This window comes from Loxodonta africana, chromosome 9 (assembly GCF_030014295.1).
Source record: "Loxodonta africana isolate mLoxAfr1 chromosome 9, mLoxAfr1.hap2, whole genome shotgun sequence".
NCBI classification, from domain to species: Eukaryota; Metazoa; Chordata; class Mammalia; order Proboscidea; family Elephantidae; genus Loxodonta; species Loxodonta africana.
Genome location: NC_087350.1, coordinates 69,376,720 through 69,404,111, shown reverse-complemented (window position 1 = coordinate 69,404,111; position 27,392 = coordinate 69,376,720). Strand labels below are relative to the sequence as shown.

Genomic DNA, 27,392 nt, shown 5'->3' with positions numbered 1-27,392 from the left:
GAGTCGGGATTGGAGATTCAGGAGTGGGAAGTCAGTGAAGAGCAGTGGCCGGTGGGTGTTTTGGTTCTGCTTTCAGAAGTACAGCAGTGGTTTGGCTGCAATATTCAAAGACCTGAAAATATGGAAGCAGGCTTTGGGGAAGAGGACCACCGAGAATAGCAGTAGTGAATACGGGAAGTGCTGAGCCGTGGGCTGGAGAACTGGAGTGGCCTGGGCCTTCAGTGGAGCCATGGTTTCTTTCCGGAGCCTGCCAGTCTGCAAGAAGAGGACATCCGGTTCCGAACTGCTTCAGGCCTGCTAAGGTCAGCCTCCTGCTTCTCTCTCTTTTTTCACTCAATGTCTCCATTCCAGAACTGCCCACATCAGCTTAATATGCTTTGTAAACCTTATGAGGCTGTCAAAGAAAAGTTGTTGATAATAATATTGATTAGGTATTCATTCAGTACGATCTCTTGAGACCTACTCTGTGCTAAGTCCTTGACTTTGGAGATGAACTAGAGCTCACAGTGTGTTGGAGGTGACAGAACCGTCAGTGAAATAATTATAAAATATATTGTGACTAGGGGTATTAAGAGGCATGTACACAGAGCTGTGGAACCCAAAGCAGGGAGAGGCTGAGTGGCCCTGGAGGAGTCAAGATCATCTTCCCAACTGTTTTGCAAAGATGAGTACATGAATCTGACCAAGAAGAAAACAAAATACATGCCAGGCAGAGGTGCTACATGTCCTGGAAGGAGAGTAAGATTTAGCAGGATCGGGGAAGACCAAGGAGGGAGCAGAGATGAAGCCAGGCAGATAATAGTGGGGCATGAATGCCATGCCAGGAGACTTGGATTTTATCCCATAAGTACTGAGAACTATGGAAGGTTTTTATGCAAAAAGTAAAAGGGGCTTCATCTTAATTGTATGAAAAAATGGGCATAACTCTTCCTAGGAGTGTTGTTTTTGTATTGTTAGGTGCTGTTGGGTCAGTTCTGACTCATAGTGACCCTATGCACAGCAGAACGAAACATTGCCCTGTCCTGCACCATTCTCACAATTGTTGCTATGTTTGAGCCCATCGTTGCCACCACTGTGTCAATCCATCTTGTTGAGGATCTTCCTTTTTTTGCTGACCCTCCACTTTATGAAGCATGATGTCTTTCTCCAGGGACAGATTCCTCCTGATAACACGTCCAAAGTATGTGAGATGTAGTCTCTCCATCCTTGCTTCTAAAGAGCGTTTTAGTTGTACTTCCTCCAAGACAGATTTGTTTGTTCTTTTGGCAGTCCATGGTATATTCAACATTCTCTGCCAATACCACAATTCCAAGGTGTCAATTCCAGAGGCAGGGCCAAGATGGCAGAATAGACAAACACTTCCGGAGACCTTCTTACAACAAAGACCCGAAAAAACAAGTGAAACAAGTATATTTTTGACAAGCTAGGAGCTCTGAACATCAAAGGCAAGGTCAGAAAATGAACTGAGGAGCAGGGAGAGGAAGAGACGGTTCAGAAGTGGAGAGGAGTTACCAGACCTGAATTGTTGGGAGCCCTCAGGCATCATTCCCAGGAGTGGCTGTGGAAGACTGGTGGTAGCGTTCGGCCACAGTTTCCTCAGGGAGAAGCATCCAGCCACACAGCCTACTCACACACCTGGAACCAGAGAATAACAGCGCTCTCAGCAAAACCTAAGTACTTGAGTATACTTTACTGTTTCCCACCCCTGCAAGCCAGCTTCAGCAGCTGTTGATTTCCCTGGGCTTCAGATAGGCCCTGCTGAGTGCCTAGAGCCATCCTCCAAGCCCTGGAGAAGGAATAAATTCACAACTGGGAGAAAAGATATTTGCCAGCTCCACTAACTGTGGGAGCTCAGGACACAAGCGGCTCCTGTCGAGGAATAAAGAGTTTGTGGACTATGAGTATCTTTCCCTTCTGCATGGAACTGTGTGGGCCTATTTCAGGAGAATAGGCCCTTGCTGGCATACTACAACTGTTTCAGCTGTGGGGTGGAGAAGTGGGTGTTTGATGTTTGACATTGCTTTGCCAATTAGACAGGGTCCTCACCTACCCACATCAGGGACCTAAGGACTGGTGCTCCACTCAGGTCACCCAGCCACCTGTGACAGGGGTCCAAGGATAACTGGTACCTCCCAGTCCTTACAAACAAAAACACTGGGTGCCCAAGGTCCATCTGCAGAACCCACCCATGTGTAAGCTCTAGGGAACAGGGACACACTTTCCTCAGATACTCTTGGGGGATGATTTTTAGCCCCCTGCCTTTTCAGAGTGTGACCCCCTGCTGCAACCAGATACCAGTACCTACACTGATCACCCCTGCCCCTCTAAGACTGTAGGACAGGGCCTATAACATGCACTTGATGATCAGCTACCTGGACACCTGAGCTGAATTCATACAAGAAAAGTGAATAGACTCCTAGACTGATATACCTGATAGCAGCTCTAGCCATCTAGGGGCAGGACATCAGAGCTCCAAAGGTGAAAAAAATCAAGCTAGCTCACTCAAGCAACCCATTTGGGCATATCAAAACAAAACAAAGCAAGAAGCTATGATACAGTAAGCAAACATAAAATAAACTAATACAATAACTTATAGATGGCTCGGAGACAACAGTCGATATCAAGTCACATAAAGAAACAGACCATGATCTCATCAACAAGCTCTCAAAATGAAGAATCAAGGGATCTTCTAGATGAAAGTGCCTTCCTGGAACTACCGGAGGCAGAATACAAAAGATTAAAATACAGAACCCTTCAAGACATCAGGAAGGAAATCAGGCAATATGCAGAACAACCCAAGGAACACACAGATAAAGCAGTTGAAGAAATTAAAAAGATTATTCAGGAACATAATGAAAAATTTAATAAGCTGCAAGAATCCATAGAGAGACAGCAATCAGAAATTCAGATTAACAATAAAATTACAGAATTAGACAACTCAATAGAAAGTCAGAGGAGCAGAATTGAGCAAGTGGAAAGCACAATTTGTGAACCTTAAGATAAAGCACTTGGCACTAATACATTTGAAAAAAAATCAAATAAAAAAATTTAAAAAAATAAAGAAAACTTAAGAATCATTTGGGACTCTATCAAGAGAAATAACCTACGAGTGACTGGAGTATCAGAACAGGGAGGTATAACAGAAAATACAGAGAGAATTGCTGAAGATTTTTTGGCAGAAAACTTCCCTGATATGGTGAAAGATAAGAAGATATCTATCCAAGATGCTCATGGAGCTCCACATAAGGTAGATTTTAAAAGAAAGTCACCAAGACATATTATAATCAAACTTGTCAAAGCCAAGATAAAGAGAGGATTTTAAGAGCAGCTAGGGATAAATGAAAAGTCACCTGCAAAGGACAGTCAACAAGAATAAGCTCGGGCTACTCGGCAGAAACTATGCAGGGAAGAAAGCAATGGGATGACTTATATAAAAAATTGAAGGAAAAAAATTGCTAGCCAAGAATCATATATCCAGCAAAACTGTCTCTCAAATATGAAGGTGAAATTAGGACATTTCCAGATAAACAGAAGTTTAGGGAATTTGTAAAAACCAAACCAAATCTACAGGAAGTACTAAAGGGAATTCTTTGGTTAGAAAATCAATAATGTCAGGTATTGACCCAAGACTAGAACACTGGGCAGAGGAATCAGATGTCAACCCAGACAGGGAAATCACAAAAATAAATCAAGATAAAAAATGTCCAAAACAGGAAAACAGCGATGTTATGCAAAAGAAGACAACATTAAACAATAAAAAGTGACTTAGAAATGTAGTTATATTATCTTTCATATGGAGAGGAAGACAAGGTGATACAAAGAAATAAAAGCTAGGTTTAAATTTCGAAAAGCAGGGGTAAATAATAAGGTAACCACAAAGGAGACAAAGCATCCTACACATCAAAATAAACTACAAGAAAAAAATAGAGACTCAGCAGAAACATAATCAACAACAGTGAATATGAGGAAAAGACAATATATAAAGATAATTTACTCAGCACATAAAATTAAGTGGGAAAAAAAACTGTCAACAACACACAAAAAAAGACATCAAAATGATCACTAAATTCATACCTATCCATAATGACGCTGAATGCAAATGGACTAAATGTAACAATAAAGAGACAGATAGTGGCAGAATGGATTAAAAAACATGATCCATCTATATGCTGCCTACAAAAGACACACCTTAGACTTAGAGACACAGACAAAGGATGGAAAAAATATATCAAGCAAACAACAATCAAAATAGAGCAGGAGTGGCAATACTAATTTCTGACAAAACAGACTTTAAAGTTAAATCCATCGTAAAGGATAAGGAAGGACACTATATAATTATTAAAGGGATAATATACCAGGAGGATATAACCATATTAAATATTTATGCACCCAATGACAGTGCTGCAAGATACACAAAACAAACTCTATTAGCACTGAAAAGTGAGACAGACAGCTCCACAATAATGGTATGAGCCTTCAACACATCACTTTCCGTAAAGGACAGGACATCCAGAAAGCAGCTCAATAAAGACACGGAAGATCTAAATGCCACGATGAACCGATTTGACCTTATAGACATATACAAAACACTCCACCCAACAGCAGCCAAGTATATTTTCTTTTCTAGTGCACATGGAACATTCTCTAGAATAGACCTAATATTAGGTCATAAAGCAAGCCTTAGCAGAATCCAAAACATTGAAATATTATAAAACATCTTCTCTGACCATAAGGCCATAAAAGTAGAAATCAATAACAGAGAAAGCAGGGAAAAGAAATCAAACACTTGGAAAGTGAACAATACCCTGCTCAAAAAAGACTGGATTATGGAAGACATTAAGGATGGAATAAAGAAATTCGTAGAATCTAAGGAGAATGAAAACACTTCCTATCAGAACCTTTGGGACACGGCAAAAGCAGTGCTCAGAGGTCAATTTATATCAATAAATGCACATATCCAAAAAGAAGAAAGGGCCAAAATCAAAGACTTATCCCTACGACTTGAACAAATAGAAAGAGAACAACAAAAGAAACCCTCAGGCACCAGAAGAAAACAAATAATAAAAATTAGAGCAGAACTAAATGAAATAGAAAACAGAGAAGAATTGAAAGAATTAACAAGATCAAAAGCTGGTTTATTGAAAAAATCAACAAAATTGATAAACCATTGACCAATCTGACAAAAGAAAAACAGGAGAGGAAGCAAATAACCCAAATAAGAAATGAGATGGGTGATATTACAACAGACCCAACTGAAATTAAAAGAATCATATCAGATTACTATGAAAAATTGTACTCTAACAAATTTGAAAACCTAGAAGAAATGGATGAATTCCTAGAAACATACTACCCACCTAATTTAACAGGAACAGAGACAGAACAACTTAATAGACCCATAACAAAAAAAGAGATTAAAAAGGTAATCAAAAAACTCCCAACAACAAAAAAAGCCCTGGCCCAGACAGCTTTGCTGCAGAGCTCTACCAAACTTTCAGAGAAGAGTTAACAGCACTACTAATACAGGTATTTCAGAGCATAGAAAAGGATGGAATACTCCCAAACTCATCCTGTGAAGCCAGCATATCCCTGATACCAAAACCAGGTAAAGATACCACAAAAAAGAAATTACAGACCTATATCCCTCGTGAACTTAGATGCAAAAATCCTCAACAAAATTCTAGCCAATAGAATTCAACAACATACCAAAAAAATAATTCACCATGACCAAGTGGGATTCATATCATGTATGCAGGGATGGTTCAACATTAGAAAAACAATTAATGTAATCCATCATATAAATAAAAGACAAGAATCACATGATTTTATCTACTGATGCAGAAAAGCCGTTTGACAAAGTTCAGCATCCATTCATGATAAAAACTCTCAGCAAAATGGGAATAGAAGGAAAATTCCTCAGCATAATAAAGGGCATTTATATGAAGGCAATAGCCAACATCATCCTAAATGGAGATGGCCTGAAAGCATTCCTCTTGAGATTGGGAACCAGACAAGGATGCCCTTTATCACCGCTCTTATTCAACATTGTGTTGGAGGTCCTAACCAGAGCAATTAGGCTAGATAAAGAAATAAAGGGCATCCAGGTTGGCAAGGAAGAAGTAAAAGTATCTCTATTTACAGATGACAAGATCTTATACACAGAAAACCCTAAGGAATCCACAAGAAAACAACTGAAACTAATAGAAGAGCAGCAGAGTATTAGGATACAAGATAAACATACAAAAATCATTTGGATACCTCTACACCAACAAAAAGAACACTGAAGAGAAAATCACCAAATCAATACCATTTACAGTAGCCCCCAAGAAGATAAAATACTTAGGAATAAATCTTACCAGAGATGTAAAAGACTTATATGAAGAAAACTACAAAATGCTTCTGCAAGAAGCCAAAAAAGACCTACATAAGTCAAAAAACATACCTTGCTCATGGATAGGAAGACTTAACATTGTAAAAACGTCTATTCTACCAAAAGTGAGCTATAGATTTAATGCAATTCCAATCATTCCAATGAAATTTTTTAACGAGATGGAGAAACAAATCACCAACTTCATATGGAAGGGAAAAAGGCCCCAGATAAGTAAAGCATTACTGAAAAAGAAGAACAAAGTGGGAGGCCTCATTCTACCTGATTTTGCAACCTATTATACTGCCACAGTAGTCAAAACAGCCTGGTATGCGTACAAGAACAGATGCATAGACCAAGGGAACAGAACGGAGAATCCAGATATAAATCCATCCACTTATGAGCAGTTGACATTTGACAAAGGTCTCAAAGCAGTTAAATGGGAGAAAAGACAGTCTTTTTAACAAATGATGCTGGCATAACTGGATACCCATCTGCAAAAAAATGAAACAAGACCCATACCTCACACCATGCACAGAAACAAGCTCGAAATGGATCAAAGACCTAAATATAAAATCTAAAATGGTAAAGATCATGGAAGAAAAAATAGGGACAATGTTAGAAGCCCTAACACATGGCATAAACAGTATACAAAACATTACTAATAGTGCAGAAGAAAAACTAGATAACTGGGAGCTCCTAAAAATCAAACACCTATGTTCATCCAAAGACTTCACCAAAAGAGTGAAAAGATACCTACAAACTAGGAAAAAGTTTTTAGCTGTGATATTTCCTATCAGCGACTGATCTCTAAAATGTACATGATACTGCAAAAACTCAACTACAAAAACACAAATAACCCAATTAAAAAATGGGCAAAAGATATCAACAGACACTTCACTAAAGAAGATATTCAGGTAGCTAACAGATACATGAGGAAATGCTCACGATCATTAGCCATTAGAGAAATGCAAATCAAAACTACAATGAGATTCCATCTCACTCCAACAAGGTTGGCATTAATCCAAAAAACACAAAACAGTAAATGTTGGAGAGGTTGTGGAGAGATTGGAACACTTATATACTGCTGGTGAATGTAAAATGGTATGACCACTTTGGAAATCGATTTGGCACTTCATTAAAAAGCTAGAAATACAACTACCATACGATCCAACAATCCCATTCCTTAGAACATATCCTAGAGAAATAAGAGCCTTTACACGAACATATATATGCATATCCATGTTCATTGCAGCACATTTTACAATAGCGAAAAGATGGTAGCAACCAAGGTCCCCATCAATAGATGAATGGAGAAATAATTATGGTATATTCACACAATGGAATACTATGCATTGATAAAGAACAGTGATGAGTCTGTGAAACATTTCATAACATGGAGGAATCTGGAAGACATTAATTATGCTGAGTGAAATTAGTCAGTTGCAAAAGGACAAATATTGTATAAGACCACAATTATAAGAACTCAAGAAATAGTTTAAAGAGAGAAGAAAATATTATTTGATGGTTCTGAGGAGGGGAGGGAGGGAGGAGGAGGGGTATTCACTAGATAGTAGACAAGAACTACTTTAGGTGAAGGGAAAGACAACACACAATATAGGGGAGGTCAGCACAACTGGACTAAACCAAAAGCAAAGAAGTTTCCTGAATAAACTGAATGCTTCGAAGGCCAGCACAGCCGGGGTGGGGGTTTGGGGATCATGGTTTCAGAGGACATCTAAGTCAATTGGCATAATAAAATCTGTTACGAAAACATTCTGCATCCCACTTTGGAGGGTGGCTTCTGGGGTCCTAAATGCTAGTAAGTGGCCATCTAAGACACATCAATTGGTCTCACCCACCTGGACTAAAGGAGAGTGAAGAACACCAAGGACACATGGTAATTACTAACCCAAGAGACAGAAAAGGCCACATGAACTACAGACTACATCATTCTGAGACCAGAAGAACCAGATGGTGCCTGGCTACAGCAGATGACTGCCCTGACAGGGAACACAACAGAGAACCCCTGAGGGAGCAGGAGAGCATTGGGTTGCAGACCCCAAATTCTCATAAAAAGACTAGACTTAGTGGTCTGACTGAGACTAGAAGGACTCCGGTGGTCATGGCCCCCAGGCCTTCTGTTGGCCCAGGACAGGAAGCACTCCCAAAGCCAACTCTTCAGACAGCAATTGGACTGGACAAAGGGATATAAAAAGATGCTGATGAAGAATGAGCTTCTTGGATCAAGTACACACTTGAGACTATGTTGGCATCTCCTATCTGGGGAGATGAGAGGGCAGAGGGGGTTAGATGCTGGTGGAATGGACACAAAAAGAGAGAGTGGAGGGAAGGAATGGGCTGTCTCATTAAGGGGAGAGAAATTAGGAGTATATAGCGGAAAAAAAATAAATTTTTGTATGAGAGAATGACTTGATTTGTAAACTTTCACTTAAAGCTCAATAAAAATTAAAAAAACAAAGGTGGAAATTCCTCCTCGATCTTCTTTATTCATTGTTCAGCTGTCCCATGCATATGAGGGTATTGAACACACTCATAACCTAGGGGTGTTATAAGTTTTCAACGAGAAAAAAGTTCTGAAAATGTATTTTGCAAAAGCCCATGTCAAAGTATCAATTGTTGGAGGGGAGGTGCATCGGTCAGGAATAAGTTGCAGGCAGTGGAAGGTGCTCTAGCTAGTTTAAGCAGAAAAAGAATTTAATGTAGGGAAATGAGTGCATGCAAAATTGCTGAAGTGCTAGAAAACAAGTTCCACATTGCAAGGGGATTTGGGAAATAGTTTTTAGCTCACAAGCCTTTGTGATAAGAAATGTGCACTGGAGGGCAGCTGGAAGAGACATTGGGCAAACCAACGATTAGTTTCCAGTGCATATATGCAATGATTTAGTAAAGCACCCACACCCAGTTATGCCAGGCTACTCCTGCTCCAAAGATGGAACCAGGAAGGAGTTGACATTTCCCTTTCCTCACCCAGCTGAGTTTTGGGGAGGGGGATCATCAAAGCCGGAACATTAGCAGTTACCTGAACATGAAGCTTAACAAAACCAGAAACTGCGCAGGACAAAGTTGGAAAGGGTGCCACATCTGTGAAAGCCAGAGAGGAAAGCTGTGAATGCGGCCAAGAGTTCAAAGAGGGACAGCAGGTGGAGACCACATGGAGAATGGGGCTACTCCATGAATTCTAAAATCAGCTATGTTTTCAGGTCTCTTTCACGGACTATCAGGAGTGTAATGTATGGGTGAGTCAGTCCTGCTCAAAGGGTGATACAGAGGGATGTAGAGGAAGGCCAAGCCAGAAACGCACAGCTCCCCTTTTCTCTAGAAGACCTAAGTGAAATAAAAACTGTTACATGAGCCCCCCCAGTGCATTACAGTACGCACTTCCAGTACTCTCCTCATTACCTTTCTATGCTTACACATTCATTTTCAAGAGATGATCACTCTGGGGGAATTTCAACTTACTGAATTTTCAGCTGAATGGAATTCATCTTACCCAGAAACCCATCCAAGGTGAAAAATGAGATTTTTGTAACTTAATAATAATTATTAAAGGAATTCTATAATGAGAAACTACTCTTTCCAGTTACTTTTTTTTGTGCTTTCTCTCCAAGGCCTTGTAGTCCCTTCTGGTAGGCTGGGGGTATGTTCTTTTACAGACATGCTGGGGGTCTTATTGGTTGTCATGGAGCTCGTCGAGGTGCTGCAGCAAGTCCACCCTCTGCATATCTGCTTTCCTAAGGACAGGATTGCTAGTGGGGTTTGTAGGGATGTAAGGAGAGGGAGAAGTTATTAAAAATGATGAAAGTAGCAAGAACAAAATCACTTCTTAAATTATAAAAAGATCTTTCACAATTTTGTTTGACTTGGATGCAAAAGATAGTCATTGTCCCAATAAAGGATCATGAGTAGGGGGTCCCAGTAGGGAAGCAGACTTAAGGTGTTGACTCTGGTAGGGTGATCTAGCACAGTGGGCAACCTGCACCATTTTGATGGGATGAATGGAAAGGGGCCGGTGGGGCTGACACTTCAGTCTAGAAGGTGTGTCCAGGCTCTCAACAATACTGATGTTGCCTCCTACTCAGTTGAGATTAGAGCCGAGAGGCACTTAAGAGGATTTTCTTCAAAATCCATTTCAATTAGGAAAACCAGGGCCCAGGGAGGAGCTGGGACTTTGTCCTTAACTGAAACCTGAGTGGATAAAAAATATTGAAAAAGGGACAGTGGACTCGAACATCAAGTTCCCCAAAATATAAATACAAGTCATCGGATGGGAAGATGTTTGGCTTCTCTAACAATCAAAGAAATGCTAATTGAAACACTGGAGTGCCATTTCTCTCATATTTTAAAAAACTTAAGATACTCAAAATTGGGAAAGTGTGGGAGACTTGCAATCTCATTCACACTCGAGCCATGTGAATTGATTGCCCTTTCCAAAGTGCATTTTGGCAGTATGTGTCAAGAGCCTTAAAAACGCACATATAGCTTTTGAACTAGGAGTTAGAATTTTAGAAATTTATCTTACATTATAGTTGCACACAAGGTTTAGCCACAAGGTTGCTCATTTATTGGATACAAGATACATGTTCAAAAGTAGGAGATGATTTACATACTACATTCACAGAATTGGATACATGAACCCATAAAAAAAATCTGGATCCATCTTCCTGACTTATTTCCAGGCTCTCTTTAGCATCATTGGTAATGGAAAGGGCATGAATTTCAGTGACAAAAGATGCAGATTTGGGGACTTAATTCTACCTCTTCCTAGATGTGTGTCTTCTTAAGCCATTTCTGATCTATGAGCCTCTGCTCCTTCACCTGTCAAATAAGGTCAGAAATAATACCTAAATTGGAGGTGTGTGATGAGGGTTCCTGAGCTCATATGCAGGGAAGCACCCTGTAAACTCTTACACCATCCACGGCTCATGATTATGATGATTTTTTCTCAATACAGTTCAAACCACAGCCAGAGCCCTCCCCTTGCAGTAAGTTAGACTAGCCTTGGAGAATGTCTTCTCTGTTCTTAGGCCAGTGGTGGAACAAAATTCATGGCTCCCTAGACCTATCAACCCCTCACCGAGAGTCTGTTTAGCACAACTTTAGTAACCAGGGATCTGGGACTGCCAGAAATACTGGGGCCAATGGGAGAGTAATGCCCCTCTCCTCGTCCTCATGAGCACAGGTTTCACTACCACCAAGTGAAGGCTGTGTCTAGACCCTTAGCAGGGAGGACAGTCACCTCAGACATCAGCACTTAGGGTTCCCAACATGGGTAATATGGCTGTGATCGTTACTATAGCTATGTGTTTTGTGAAGTATCTGTTATTTCTTTCTTCAACAAATCACTTTTTTTAATGAAAATAAATTTATTTACCAAGGAAACTTTATATCATTACAGTAAATCATTACTTGTTAAAGCAAAAATTAACCAAAACACGCTCACAATGATAACAAAATTGTAGTTGTTAGCTGCTGTTGAGTCAGCCCCAACACATGGAGACCCCATAGACAATGGGACAAAATGGTTCCACACCATCCCCATGATGAATTATGAATCGAACCATTATTATGATCCGTACAATTTTCATTGGCTGATTTTTGGTAGTAGTTTGCCAGACCCTTCTTTCTAGCAACACACAAGCGTCTACTGACAGATAGGTGGTGTCTGCGCATGAGACATACTGGCCAGGAATTGAATTTGGGTGTTCCGCATGGAAGGCAAGAATTTTACCACTGATATGATTTTAAATCTAAACATTCTTGCCTGCTGAAGCCTGGTCCTAAGGCATGGTCTTGGTTTAAGAGGAAAGCATCAAGTGTTAGGGAGCTGCTGAAGGCACACTAGCACCAGTATGAGAATTTCCCCTTAACATAAAATCTAAAGGATAAAAAGAAAATTGAAAAATGAACTGATCTCTCTATTTACTAAGTGGTGTTTTCTTAAGCCTGTGGTTCCTAAAATCATCTCCCATAAGGGTCCTGTCCTGCTTTTTGCCCCACCCTTTGGGAAAGATTGATATAGTCTAACTCTTCCACCCCCTCACTGCCCATTTCATAGATGTGAAATCTGTGGCCCAAACAAGAGAATATGCTTTTTCAAAAGTCCACAGTTAATCAATTGTTGAGCCAGGACAAGACTCCTAGCTCAGTGGCCCTTCTACGAAACACCACAGAGGATCTTGTAAAAAGGCTTCGATTTGGGAAGATAAACAAGACGAGCAGAGACAAACTCTGAATCATCAAGACTTTTTGTCTTGAAGAAATTATAGCTGTTGCTTTTGTATTTGTGGCTCCACACTTAGAAAAAGGACAAAAAACACCGTACATCCTTTGAAGAATATAGATTATGAATTATAGACTGTCTTTGAAACGGTCTATATTTAAGCATGGAGTTTAACGTGTAACTGAGAACAACAAAGACAAATGGCCTCATTCAGTGAGTCTCACTCTCAGATTGTGTTTTTTTCTAATTAAATATTATCATTATTGCTGTCCTCATACAGCCCTTGATATTTGTGTATTTCTCTAACAGTACAAAGTGTTATCACCCAACCATGTGAGGAAGGTGTTATTAGTCTTCCTGTGAGCAGTTGAGGATGCTGAGACTCCAGAATACGTGGCCAGGTGGGGAGAAACAAAGACTGGGACTTAAGACTCCTGGTCCCAAAGTTCTTTTCCCTCCCATGTTGCAGCTTCTCTCCTTCACTGCCAATTTCTGTCACTACATGTGTGCGTTGTGAGTCATTGTGTTTGTACCAAAAGCTAGGAGTGAAGGGGTCATGAGCTGAAATAGCTTGGGTCCAAGGGCAAGGGTCTTTGGACTGAAAGGAGAATTTAACTGGGATGGTTTTCAGGGCAAGAGAACCTAGAAGCAAGGAGGCTATGATGGAGCCCAAACCCTCAATACAGCGAGACCACCAAAGGTTTCTCATTGCAAAGCACAGCAACAGTTTGCAAAATCGACAGCAAGATGCCACTTCCTCAGGAAAATCTTCCCTGACCCCTCAAACTCATTTGTGTCTTTGATTTATGCTCCCAGGTGTCCCATTCTTGTAAAATACTTTTAATAGTATAAAATGACATATCTTAGTGATTTTTTTCTTAATGTCTGTCTCTTCCACTTGAACAGAAGCCTCACAAGGGCAGGCATGTATTTGTTAATCACTGTTGTATCCTGGCGCCTGACATTGTGTCTGATACATAGTAAAAAACCAAAACCAAACCCATTGCTGTTGAGTTGATTCTAACTCACAGAGACCCTATAGGACAGACTAGAACTGTCCCATAGGGTTTCCAAGGAGCAGATGGTGGATTTGCACTGCAGATCTTTTGGTTAGCAGCTGTAGCTCTTAACCACTGTGCCACCAGGACTCCTGATACATAGTAGGTGCTCAATACACATTTACTGGAAGAATTAATGCCCTGGGACAAAGGTGGTGGTGGGAATGCTCTTAGGCACGTGCTGTGCCAAGGTAATGGAGGCAGCAGACCACGTGCAGAAGCTCCCGAAGTGTGGTCTGGGGCCCCGTTGGAGTCCCTGACACCCTTTCAGGGGTGCTACACAGTCAAAACTATTCTCATAATAATACCAAGATGTTATTTGCCTTTTTCTCTTCCATGCTTTCATGGATGTACAGTAGAATTTTCTGGAGGCTACTTGATGTGCAATGATGTCTTTGCCCTGATGGCTAATATGGGCTTGTGCGTTCTTGTATTTTAAAAAATTCTCAGTTTTAATTTCTAATGCAATGATTTGATATAACTCTGAGAAGCAAAAGCTCTTTGTGGTCCTCAATAATTTTTAAAATGGTCAAGGGGTGCTGAGACCAAAATGCTTGAAGACCACTGGCATAATGGTGAGGGTGAGTGCTCTGGGACTGGGTGGCCTGGGCTCAAATCCTGGATTTGTGTGATTTTAGGTAAACTGCACAACCTCTTGGTGGCTTACTTTCCTTCTCTGTAAAATAGAGTAACAATAAAACTAACCACACAAGATACAAGGTTATTGAGAGGTTTAACTATGAGTTGATTCCCATAAGAAGCAACTAGAATAATGCCCGGTACAGAGCAAGTGTTCCATAAATATTAGTCATTAAGGAGATACAAAGAAGTTAAGAGGTCTGTTCAAAGTCACACTGGGAATGAGTGGCAGAGCCTCAGCTGAGTCACGGTGGGACCGACGGTACATTTAGCTCTTTTTTTTTTTTTTTTTATGGTTAGGAAGGAAACCCTGGTGGTGTAGTGGTTAAGTTCTACAGCTGCTAACCAAGAGATCAGTAGTTCAAATCCTTCTGGCCCTCCTTGGAAACTCTATGGGGCAGTTCTACTCTGTCCTATAGAATCGCTATGAGTTGGAATCGACTCAATGGCAGCGGGTTTTTATGGCTAGGAAATGCAGAAGCAAATGAGGAGGGCCCTTCTCCCCCAGCTGGCCAGGGACAGGGAAGCCAGAGATGCTTGCTCAGTGGCTGTACAGCCATCAATCCTTCCCTGCCTCTAGGGGCCTAGGGAGGTGCTGGTGGGGAAAGAGAAAGACCCAAGAGCAGTGGCTCGGCCCACTCCTCTGGAGAGGCCTTGCAGTGCTGGGCTCTAGCACCTGCCTCTGCGAACGAAGAAGAGCTGCCCCCAGCCTGCCTGGAGAAGCTTCATTCCTGGAAACACGCATCAGCACATTCGTTACTGTCTTATCAGCAAAGTGCTGAGACGTCCGGGGAGCAAGAGACGGATCCTGTTACTTATAATAAAATGCCCTTCTGGTCAAGTATGAAAAATGTTTTAGGAATGAATTCCCAGTCATGGTGTGAAAACAGACGATGTTGGTTCCCCCCCCCACCCGCCCCTCACTTAGCTCAGGAAGCCAGGGCAGGAATCAAATGTTAGAAGCTGAGCTGCTCACAAGTGTCAAAGGCCCTGGAATAATGTCAGGGAGGTTTTGATGCCAGGGCTGCAGGGACTGTGGAGCACCTTCATCCACTCCCCGGTCTACATAAAAGGAAATGGATGCCCACCTGAGAGGGAAGGGAGTTGCCCAAAGCCAAACAGCTTGGCTGGGGTTCTCTCAGCTCTTCACTAAATGCCCCAAACAAGACAGGCAACAATCATAAAATCAGGGTGGCAATCTTGAGTTGGATCAAAACAAACAAACAAATGGGAAAAATTAAATTTTATGACAGAGCAAATTTACCTTATGACTTTATTTTCTTCTCGTAAGCAATTAAGTAAAATATTCTTTCTCTCAAAAATAATGTATTGAGGACATTCAGACACAACATCCCCTGAGGTGGTAGAATTGAATAGTGGAAAAGGTCAGGTTTTGGGGTCAAGCAGAAAGAGAATTAATAGTCCTGGATCTGCCACTCAAGTTGCTGTGTGATCTTGGGCAAGTCTCTGAGCCTCAGTTTTTCCTTCATAAAATGGGTGTGATGTTTCTTTCTTGAAAGGGTTGTTGTGAAGAAAGTACAATTACTAGTTGTAGCTAACTTGTTTGAGCACTTCTTACATGCAAGCCTTCTGCCATGGACTTCCATGGGTTATACACATTCGATCTCCCAGTAACTGAATGAGCTAATCATGTTAGGTATCCCATTCTATAGGTAAGGAAGCAGGGACTCAGAGAGGTTAAATACCTCCTCCCTCAAGGTCACTGATCCAGCAAGGAGCAGAGGTGGAGTTTGAACCCACACTGTCTGAGTCCTTGAGTGGTGCAAACAGTTAACATGATTGGTGGATAAACAAAAGGTTGGAGGTTTGATTCCACTCCGAGGTACCTCAGAAGAAAGGCCTGGTGATCTACTTCCAATAAATGAGCTATTAAAAATCTTGTGAAGCACAGCTCTGCTCTGACACACATGGGGTTGCCATGAATTGGAACCAACTTGATGGCAACGGTTTCTTTTTTGTCTAATTCCGCAGTGCACATTAGTCCATTTAAGTGCCTAAGATAGTAATCACACATACAATCAGTGCTGTATAAAGGGCAGTCAATATTGGCATTATTAAAATAGTCATCTATGATGTTTCACTTCACTTGGCTTATGTACATATTCTCTGCTTTCAGCCAGGGTCCATCTGACATCAGCAATGTTATCCCCGGTTCCATGTCCTCTTTTGAATTTGGCTTGAATTTCTGGCAGTTTCCTGTTGATATACTGCTGCAGCTGCTTTTAAATGATCTTCAGCAAAATTTTACTTGAGTGTCATATTAATGGAAACCCTGGTGGTGTAGTTGTTAAGTGCTACGGCTGCTAACCAAAAGGTCAGCAGTTCAAGTCCACCAGGAGCTCCTTGGAAACTCTATGGGGCAGTTCTACTCTGTCCTATAGGGTCGCTGTGAGTCAGAATCGACTTGACGGCAGTGGGTTTTTAGTGGTCATATTAATGATATTGTTCGATAATTTCCACATTCGGTTGGATCACCTTTCTTGGGAATATTCATAAACATGGATCTCTTCCAGTAATACATCCGTTTGTTGAAACATCTCAATTGATATCCCATCAATTCCTAGAGCCTTGTTTTTTGCCAATGCCTTCAATGCAGCTTGGACTTCTTCCTTCAGTACCATTGGTTCCTGATCATATGCTACCTCCCGAAATGGTTGAATGTTGACCAATTCTTTTTGGTAGAATGACTCTGTGTATTCCTTCCATAGTCTTTTAATGCTTCCTTCATTGTTTAATATTTTCCCTATAGAATCCTTCAATATTCCAACTTGAGGCTTGAATTTTTTCTTCAGTTCTTTCAGCTTGAGAAGTGCCAAGCATGTTCTTCCCTTTTGATTTTCTACCTCCGAGTCTTGCACGTGTCATTATAATACTTCACATTGTCTTCTCGAGCTGCCCTTTGTGAAATTTTCTGTTCAGCTCTTTCACTTCATCATTTCTTCCTTTCCCTTTAGCTACCTGACATTCAAGAGCAACTTTCAGAGTCTCTTCTGACATCCATTTTGGTCTTTTCTTTCTTTCCTGTCTCTTTAATGACCTCTTGGTTTCTTCATGTGTGATATCCTTGATGTCATTCCACAACTCGTTTGGTCTCAATATTACATCCATATTTTGGCATGTAATTGTATATTGTGCATTCTTATTCTTGTGCAGTATTCTACTGTGAGAATATACTACAATTCTTTGATTCATCTACTGTTGATGGGCATTTGGCTGCTATGAATAAAGCATTCTACTGTGTGTCTTTAGGTGCATGTATGTATATATTTCTATTGAGTACATACAGGAGTGGAATTGTTTAGAGAAGTGACTTTTGAGCTGGATTTAAAGATGAGATAACTTCCCAAGAAAGATAGAGAGAAGCTTTTCCAAAAGAGGGAAGGATCCACGCATAGACATACAGGACCAAAAAAGTAAGGGATGTTTGGAGAACTTTGAGTGACCCAGTGGCTTAGGGTATATGGTACCTCATGAAGCCTTAGGAATGGGTTTCTCCCTATGCTAGGCACACCCCACCTCTCTCTCCTCACCTCTGCCTGGCTGACTCCTTGTTCTTCAATCATTTTGATCTCAGCTTTGAATTCACTGTTTTCTGGAAGCTTCCCAACTATCTTAGGCTAGTTGCCTCCCCCATGACACCCTTAAACAGCACTGCTCCCACTGCAGAGGCACAGTCTGTTGATTTGTCTTTCTCTTCACTAGACTGTGTGCACCCTGAAGGACAGAATGGGACAGGCTGGATGTGTTCCTTTCACCCTCTCAGATTTTTGTACCTCTCTCTGCCCTGCTTTCTGCCAGGGGGCCTGACTTCTATGGACTGCATCAGCGGGAGGCCCCTTGCTCTTTGATTCTGGCTTTAGACAGTGGAGGACTCCCCTCATGAGACTGGAGGTAGAGAGGAGAGTGACAGCAGGTTTTTTTCACCCCCAGATCTTGCTCTTCAGGGCTGTCTTGGGCTGGCTGCATTCCCAGAAGAAGGTGACAGCTTCTCTCCAGGCAGGCAACTCTCTCCCTTCTGTCACAGGGGTATTAATAGTCCCAACATTCCCAGACTCAGGGCACTGTACTATCCTGTGTTTCCCCTCCCATTCACACCTGCTGGAATTGTCCTAATTTGTGTGTGCCATCTGCTGGGGCCCTGACTGATACATGTATCTAATTCATTGCTTTATCCACCTAGCACACTGCCTAACACATGGCAGTAATCAATGAAGGTTTACTGAATGAATATGTGGGGAGAGAATTGGAAGAGGATGAGAGTGGAGGAGCTGGCCAGAAGCCAACAGTGAAGGACCTTGAATGCCTGTCTTAGAAGTTTTGGCTTTATTTTCAAGACCAGATGTTACAATCAAGTGTCTACAGAGACCAGGCAGGCACAGGTGGGGACAATAGCAAATTGGGGAGAACATATCAGTTGCTGACTAGTCGACTCCAATCATGTGACCCCATGAGCATCAGAGTAGAACAGTGCTCCACAGGGATTTCAATGGCTGATTTTTTGGAAGTAGATCAACAAGACTTTCTTCCGAGTTGCCTCTGGGTAGACTCGAGCCTCCAACCTTTCAGTTAGCAGTTGAGTGTGTTAACCACTTGCGCCACCCAGAGAACATGTTCCATCTAAATTATGCCTCCTGTACTCACACCAACCCATTAATGCTCTGTGGGAATTTGGACGCAGCATGGCCAGATCTTCTGATTTTTCAAGAGAGATCAGAAATCAGGATTTTAATGTGAAATGCCAAGTTTTAAATATTGACAACATTACAAAATTTTAAAACAGTTCATATAGGCAGTTAAACACCTGTCTGCAGGCAGTGTGGACTGAGTGGAGGGTGCGAAGTCAGGGAGTGAGGGGCTCAGATATTTGCTGTGATAAAGATATCCCTAATAAACGAGCTGTAGATAGAGCTAGCCCTTGATCTTGGCCCCTGAAATGGTGCAAATGTGCTGAGAGGCTCCTATGCTGAGAACACTAACCTTCCTCTATGAAGAGTATTTTTTTAAATCAGTTTTTATTTCTAAAAATAGTGTTTGGTGGATTTCTCCTTTTTAGTCAGGTTCCCTGCCACTTTCTCTATTTCTGCTTCAAGCTAGGCGCTCTGAGTTCTTTTGGGTTTTATCAAATTATACACCGCGCAAAGGCATCCATTTCACAAACAGATGGATTTAATGTGCATGAAAATGCATGCCTTTTAAAGAAACTAAATTAGTAGTTCCACTTCTTTCCCCTTTTATTAAAGACAGAGCTCTAGCAGAGCACTCTGCTATAAAGCCAGACTTTACAGACATCAGCAAAATGAAATTTATTTGTAGGGAAATCTGATGGAACATCAGAGGAGTCCTTAACAACACCAAACCTGCGGATTGCAAGTGAAGATTCCCAGCAAGCTGGCCCCCAATCACTGCTGTGGTTAAGAAGAGAAGAGGCAGAAGAAAGGCTTTGAAATCTTCTAACTCCTTAAGAGTTTGAAGTATCATTGAAATAATAGGTCGAGGGCTTCCTTTGAAGGGACACAAGATGGCATGAAGACTGCCTAAGCTGACTGGAGCAGCGAGGTGTAATTCACAGAGCCTGGAATGGAAGCCAGAAGACCTGGGCTCTAGCTCCAGATGAGTTGTTAACCCACCCCGACACCTTGGGCAAGTCCACTTGCCTCTCAAAGGCTCTGATTTCTCATTTGCAACATTGAGCAATAATCTTACTCTCTCTACCTCGCAAAGTTGTTAAGAGAGGAGAAAAAAAGATATCGTGAAAGAAAGCACTTTCCTTCCATGTATTTGCCAATTCATTCATTCAGTCATGGTAATTATGCATGTACTTGCCAACTAATTATTTGTTATAATTATGCAAAAAGCAACAGGAATGTGTTCTCATTGTGAAATTTCAGTCTATATACTTTTGTCAAAGCAAATACTCTATTTGACTCCCTCTTTCTCTGATCCCAGAAGTAATTATCAGCAGTTTGATGTGAATCTGTTCTTGAATTTTTTCCAATGAAATTACGTACATATATACATATAGACGGAGCCCCTGGGAGGTACAAATGGTCAACATGCTTGGCTGCTAACCAAAAGGTTAGAGGTTTGAGTCCACCAAGAGGTACCTCAGAAGGAAGCCCTGGTCATATACTTCCAAAGCATTAGCCTTTGAAAACCCTTTGGGGCACAGTTTTCTTTGACCCACATGGGGTCACTATGAGTGTCACTGGTTTATATATGTAGATGTTGTTGTCGTTGAGTGCCATGAGTAGATTCTGACTCATAGTGACCCTGTGTACAGAGTATCTTTGTTTTTTTTTTTTTTTTTTTTTTGGTCTTACAAATACAATTATGTTACAATACGCCACAGTTTTTTTTGTTTGTTTGTTTTTTAAACTGAATAATACATTTTATGTCAGAACATAGAAATCAGCCACATTCTTTTGGAGGTTTTGCAGATGCTATCACGATACTTTTAACTGTTCCCTACTAACGGGTAATATACTACTTCCAATTTTTCATTTTTACCGGAAACTGCTGTGAACATCCCTGTGTATGCCTTTTGTACCCTTGTGAAAATATTTCTCTGGGGTTGGTAAAATATCTTGATCAAAGAGAATACGCATTTAAAATTTTATAGATACCTCCAAATTACCCTCCAAATAATCCACTGATGGATGTTCCTACAAGCAGTATTTAAGAGCATGCCTTTCCCTTCTCCCTCACTGACACTAGATATCAGTAGTCTTTTAATTTTTGCCAATTTGATGTGTGAAAAATGAAGTCTTGTTGTTATTTTAATTAGCACTTCCCAGATAACTAGTGAGATTGAGCAACATTCCATACGTTTACCGACCATTTATAAGGAAAGTGCTTTACTCTGTGTTAGCTTAGCTAACATAAAAATGATGGGCTAGATGCAGAGAAAAGAATGGTGGCTGTGGGAGAGATATTGATTCAAGATCCAACTCTTACAAGCTTGGTGACATTTGGCAAGTTACCTAATTTTATAGAACTTGGTTTCCTCATCTGTAAAATGGGCAACATACTACCACCACCATACCCTCCCACGAGGACTGTTATGAGAATAAATGAGGACATGTCCGCAAAGCTTTTGAAAGTCTGGACACTGCTGGAAGAGTTTTTGTTTCGTTTTTTAATTTAATCTGCTGAGGAAAGAGCAATTCTGAATCCTGATTTCCTCCTCCTTCTCTCCCTATTTAGCACCCATTGACATCCAATGAGTGGGTGGCTGTTAAAAAGTGCATTTCTCTTTAAAAAAATTAATCAAACATTTCCTTTCTTGTTTTTATTCGTGGAGATGATTATTCTGTATGGTGAAACCTTGGGGAGAAGAAGGTTTGTGATGGACTGGGATAAAATCTTCAAATTTGAGTGCACACAGGAAATGGTTAAACCTGTTGAGTCAGTTATAGCAAAAATCTCTTGGGAACAGAGTTTTCTAGCAAGGTTTTTTGGCAGCTCTGCCTCTCAGGCTGGAGGGACATAAAACAGCCTCCCCAGACTGGCACTTGGATACCTTCTCCCAGATAGCTGTCCTCCTTGGGGCTGGTGGGTGGGCCGGGGAAAAAGCCAGACTGGGCATATCAAACTCTGGGCACCCTCACATCTCCTTGCTAGTTAGTGAAACTTCCTGAGCACCCAAGGTGCTGGAGGTCTTAAGCTAATAGTTGCTCTTCTCTGGGCCTGGACACCCAGACTGGAAAATGATAGGTTGGATTCTATGATCTCGAAAGTCTCTTCCAGCTTGGATGGACTGGGATACAGTAATTTTTCCTGTTCTCTTATTGCTCTGGATCACCCAAATTATAAAAATTTGGATCTGTTCTGGTTTAACTGTGTCACCCATGACTAAACCAGGAAGAACTGGCTAGAAGCCCCGCTCCCGCATTGGATCCCCGAGCTGAGGCTCTCACCCCTGAAAAGTCCTGTCTTACATCCAAACTCCCTGAGGGACTGAATTATTAGGCTAAGGGCCAGGGACCATGGTCTTGGTGGATATCTAGCTCAATCGGCATAAAAAAGTTTTATAAAGAAAATGTTCTACATCTTACCTTGGTGAGTAGTGTGTGGGGTCTTAAAAGCTTGTGAGTGGCCATCTAAGATACTCCACTGGTATCACCTCATCTGGAGCAAGAGAGAATGACGAAAACCAAAGACACACAAAAAAGGGAAAGATTAATCCAAAGGACTAATGGACCACAATTATCACAGCCTTCACCAGACTGAATCCAACACAACTAGCTGGTGCCTGGCTACCACCACTGACTGCTCTGACAGGGATCACAATAGAGGGTCCTGGACAGAGCTAGAGAAAAATACAGAATGAAATTTTAACTCAGAATAAAAGAGTAGACTTACTGCTCTGACAGAGACTGGGGAAATCCCGAGAGTATGGCCCCCATACACTCCTTCAACTCAGTAAGGAAGTCAATCCTGAGGATCGCCCTTTAGTCAAAGACTACACAGACCCATAAAACAAAACAAGACTAAATGGGAAGGAGGGGACAGGAAAGTTGGTAATAGGGAACCCAAGGTTGGGAAGGGGAGAGTGTTGACATGTCATGGGTTTGGCAACCAATGTCACAAACAATATGTGTATTAATTGTTTAATGAGAAACTAGTTGCTCTGTAAACCTTCATTTAAAGTACCATAAAAAATAGAGTAAAATAAAAATAAAAAAGTCCTGTCTTTCTCAGGTCAGACTAAGAAGCCTTGGAGGAGGGTGTGCTTAGCTGTGTTTTCACTGGGGAGTCAGTGTGTACAACAGCTATCTGCAAGGGGAGCAGTGAATTGAAGGGAAATGCTAACATCTGATGTAGCATTTTCTTTGGGCCAGTCATTGTACAGCCTTCTCATGTGTTCACTCAGTTAGCTCTGACAACAACTCTATGTGTTAGATACCATCATTATCCCTGTTTTTGGGTTATAGATAATAAAACTGAGGCACTGAGAGGTTAAGTAACTTGCCCAAGTAACTAATAAGTTGTAGAGCCAGGATTCAATCCAGTGGTAAGCTTTATGTGGTACTACCTCTCTTACCTAGTTATCTAGCTTATCTTTTTAGCAGGGACTATGAAATCATCAAGGAGCCCTGGTGGTGCAGTGGTTAAAGCACTCAGATGCTAACTGAAAAGTAGGTGGTTGGAACCTGCCAGCTGCTTCACTGGGTAAAGATCTGGTGATCTGCTCGCATAAAGCTTACAGCCTAGAAAACCCTATGTAGCAGTTCTATTCTGTCACATAGGGTCAGTATGAGTCAAAATTGACTCAACGGCACCTAACAACAACTATTACTATAGGAAGACTCTGGGAATGCAGAAGGGGCTAAGTGGGGAACCAGGGAGCAGACGCTGGTCTCTGTACATTCTGCCTAAAAAATCAGATTAGGTGACAATGGGGAACATTTGAGGGTCTTCTCTAGGCTGTCATGGCAGGAGGTGGGGAGGGGAAATATCTTAAAGTAAGGCTTCTGTCCTAAGCACATCAGTGAACAATCTCTTAGTAAGACCTTCCACTTTCTTTCCATGACTCTGCCTTAGTTCAGGTCTTCATTCCTGCCCTGAGCTCTTGTTTCCTAAAGCACCTCCAAGTTTGTTCTCCAACCACAGCATTACCTGTTTCTACTGCCAGATCTATGTTCCTGAGGAATAGCTCAGATGATGGAACTGGCCAGCTCAAGAACTTCCAAGGCCTGCCATGGTCTGGTTCAGACAAATTTTTCACCTTGTTTTTAACTGAAGGTCCTGTAAGCATCTTACATTACAGCCGCATCAGACCATTCATTTACTCTTAAAACATTTGTTGATGACCACTGTCTTAGTCATCTAGTGCTACTATAACAGAAATACCACAAGTGGATGGCTTTAACAAACAGAAATTTATTTTCTCGAATTTGAGGAGGCTAGAAGTCCAAATTCAGAGCTCTGGCTCTAAGGGGAGGCTTTCTCTCTCTGTCAGCTCTGGAGGAAGGTCCTTGTCTCTTCAGCTTCTGCGTCCTGGTTCCTTGGAGATTTCCATGTGTCTTGATAACCATCTTGCTCCTTCTCTCCTTCTTTCACTTTCTTGTTTAATCTGTTTTATATCTCAAAAGAGATTGACTCAAGATACACCCTACTCTAATCCTTAACAACCACGTATTATGTGCCCACATTGTGCTGGTCACTTGGGATGAAAAGTCAAACAAGACGTTCATTGTCTCTGCCCTGGGAGTTCACTGGTTTGTAAGCTTTTGTTCTTTTCCTACAGAGGTACCATCCTCGCAGTGCCTAACTCTTAAGCAAGTCCCAGAAATCCTCTTCCCAAGGCGATGTGCTTGTCTAACAACCCGTTGGCTTTGTTTGTGTCTCTGCTCTAGATAATATCCTGACACTCTCTCTTCTTGAGTACTTGCCTGCTTCTTGACTCACTCACTCCATCCTGAAACTGGCTCCTGGACAGGAACCAGTTGCTGTCCAGTTGATTTCAACTCATGACTACTTCATGGATGTCAGAGTAGAACTGTGCTCCGTAGGGTTTTCAATAGCTGACTTTTGGGAAGTAGTTCACCAGGCCTTTCTTCTGAGGAATCTCTGAGTGAACTCAAACTCCCAACCTTTTGGATTCCAGATGAGTGTGTGAACAGTTCACACCACCCAGGGTGGTGTCTCTGACTGGGAAGTTATCTTATTAATCTTTGCAATGCCCAAAAAGCTAGTGTTAAGCCTGCCAAAGGTTTACCCATTGCCGTCGAGTTGGTTTTGACTCATAGTGACTTTATAGGACAAGGTGGAACTGCCCCATAGGGTTTCCGAGGAGCAGCTGGTGGATTCAAACTGCCAAACTTATGGTTAACAGCCAAACACGTAACCACTTTGCCACCAGGACTCCTGCCAAAGGGTTAGGGGCTCCCGAATTATTTTCTGAGCCCAAGTGAAATGGGAGCGGATGCTCTGACTGATCCAGCTATTTGGGTTTCCTTCACAGGACTTAACCAAATGAGATCTTAGAACAGTGGCTCACAACTATGGCTGATTATTAGCATCACCTGGAGAGATTTTAAAACCCCTGCTGCCCGGCACACACTGCAGACCAACTTAATCAGAACCTTGGAGGGTTAGACCCAAGCATCCCTATTTTTAAAAGCTGTTTAGTTGATTCTAATGTGCAGCCAAGTTTGGAAACCTTCGAAGTTAGGCTTGTTCTCGTTCAGGCTATGGGTTATCAGCCTGAGGGGTTTTTTCACACTGGATACGTGGTAATCTCTTACTATAATAATATCCTTAGAAGGAAAACTTTGTAGTTTTATCAAAAAGAGTCAACTCATAATATCAAGAGTGACTTTACTGCCGTCCAAAGTCCAAAAGTTGTAGTTCAAGCATGAAGAGAGCAAATAACCCAAAAAACCCAAAGGAGAGCAATATTTTGCAGAACAAGGCTGTACAAACTTACCAGAAGGCAAGCAAATAAAGAACCTAAGAGTTATAGAGCACGTGGCAATAAAGAAATATTAGCCCAGTTGCTTTTACTGGGTATCAACCTTGCTATTTACCCGTCACTATCAGGAAAAATTGGTCTGATTCGATAGTGTAAAAAAAAAAAAAGCCATCAGCCTGCTGTTGAGGCAGAAGGTAGTTACGGAAGGGTGGGGAGGAGAAGAAGGAAGATTGGTCCCAGTAAAATCCTGCTGTGACTCCTCCGAAGTGTCTGGATTCAGTTAGAAAGGGGAGTCATGGTTTCGAAGGTCTACTTCTGTAACAGAATTAATTTATTTAAAAAGAGTTGTTTCAAAATGTGGACATGTAGAGAGACGAACACTCGTGTCATTGCTTTTATTCCCAGTGTTTTTTTAAGTAAGGTCATATGACATGTGTATGTATGTTAATATTCTTTTTCATTTTCCACTTCATGCTAGAGCATGAGCATTTTTTGAGCATTATCACAAGCCATTCAGAATGAGGTAATTGACTAACACAGGGAAGTCACAATAAGTGTTCCTGGCTAGGCCGAACAGTAATGCCCTTGGCTACTATCCAAAAAGTTGGCAGTTGGAACTCATCCAGAGGCGCCTGAGAAGACAGGCCTAACAATCTGCTTCTGAAAGGTCACAGCCTTGAAAACCCGATGGAGTACATCTACTCTGCACACATGGGGTCACCATGAGTTGGAATGGCAACTAACAGCACTAGCAAGAAAGTATATTGTAGGTTTATTGGTTGTTTGAGGCAAATTTTGACTCCAGTGAAATGTATGGTCACTTAGGACCGTCAGTGCTCCGCTTATTCAGTTTTAGAAGTAACTTGCTTACCTTGGACTTGCTTTGAGTCTAGCCGACCTCCTGCACATTATGGATCCACTGGAACCGTGTGTTCATGAGGCATGGCAGATGCTATCTGTGAACGAGGCAGCAAGGAATGGTGGACACACATGGCGCATGTCTCCCCTGATTGCCTGCGTGTTCTAGTAGCCCATCACTCTTCACTTACAAGCACATATTCAAAGAAAAAATTATTAAGAATTTCAAGATGGTGACAGCAGAGCATTAAACTAAGCACAGGGCCCTCTGAGTGCAGAGCCTCGTACGACTGCACAGGTCACTCACTCATGAAGCTGGCCTTGGGAACAGTGAAGGGAAGCACACTGCTGTGAAGTGAAAACCAGTACAGCCTTTCAGAAGGTGCTTTGGCAATTTGCATGATATTCATACCTGATAGAATTTGTCAGGGGTATATTCTAACGTTACAGAGTCCCTGGGTCATGCAATCAGTTAACACACTTGGCTGCTAACCAAGAGGTTGGAGGTTCAAGTGCACCCAGAGGAGCCTCAAAAGAAAGGCCTGGCAATCTCTTTCCAAAAAATCAGCCATCGAAAACTCCATGGGGCACAGTACTACTCTGACACACACGGGGCTGCCATGAGTGGACTCAATGGCAACTGGTTGGTTGGTTATCCTAATGTTAAAAACATGAGTTTTTAAAAAAGCTTTTTTTTTTTTTTACAAAGCTGTTCATTGCACAATTATTTGTAACAGTGAACAACTCTATATAATCTCAATGTGTAACAAACAAGGAATCTTTAATGAATGG

General features: G+C 41.5%; 1 long non-coding RNA gene across 1 annotated transcript; it reads right to left on the bottom strand.

The window, feature by feature from the left end:
* Positions 1-536: 536 nt before the first annotated feature.
* LOC135232458 (uncharacterized) lies at positions 537-27,050 on the bottom strand. Its single transcript, XR_010323055.1, has 3 exons — positions 26,614-27,050; positions 22,381-22,453; positions 537-1,635 (listed from the first exon to the last, which is right to left on the bottom strand). It is a non-coding gene; the product is annotated as an uncharacterized LOC135232458 (long non-coding RNA).
* Positions 27,051-27,392: the final 342 nt, after the last annotated feature.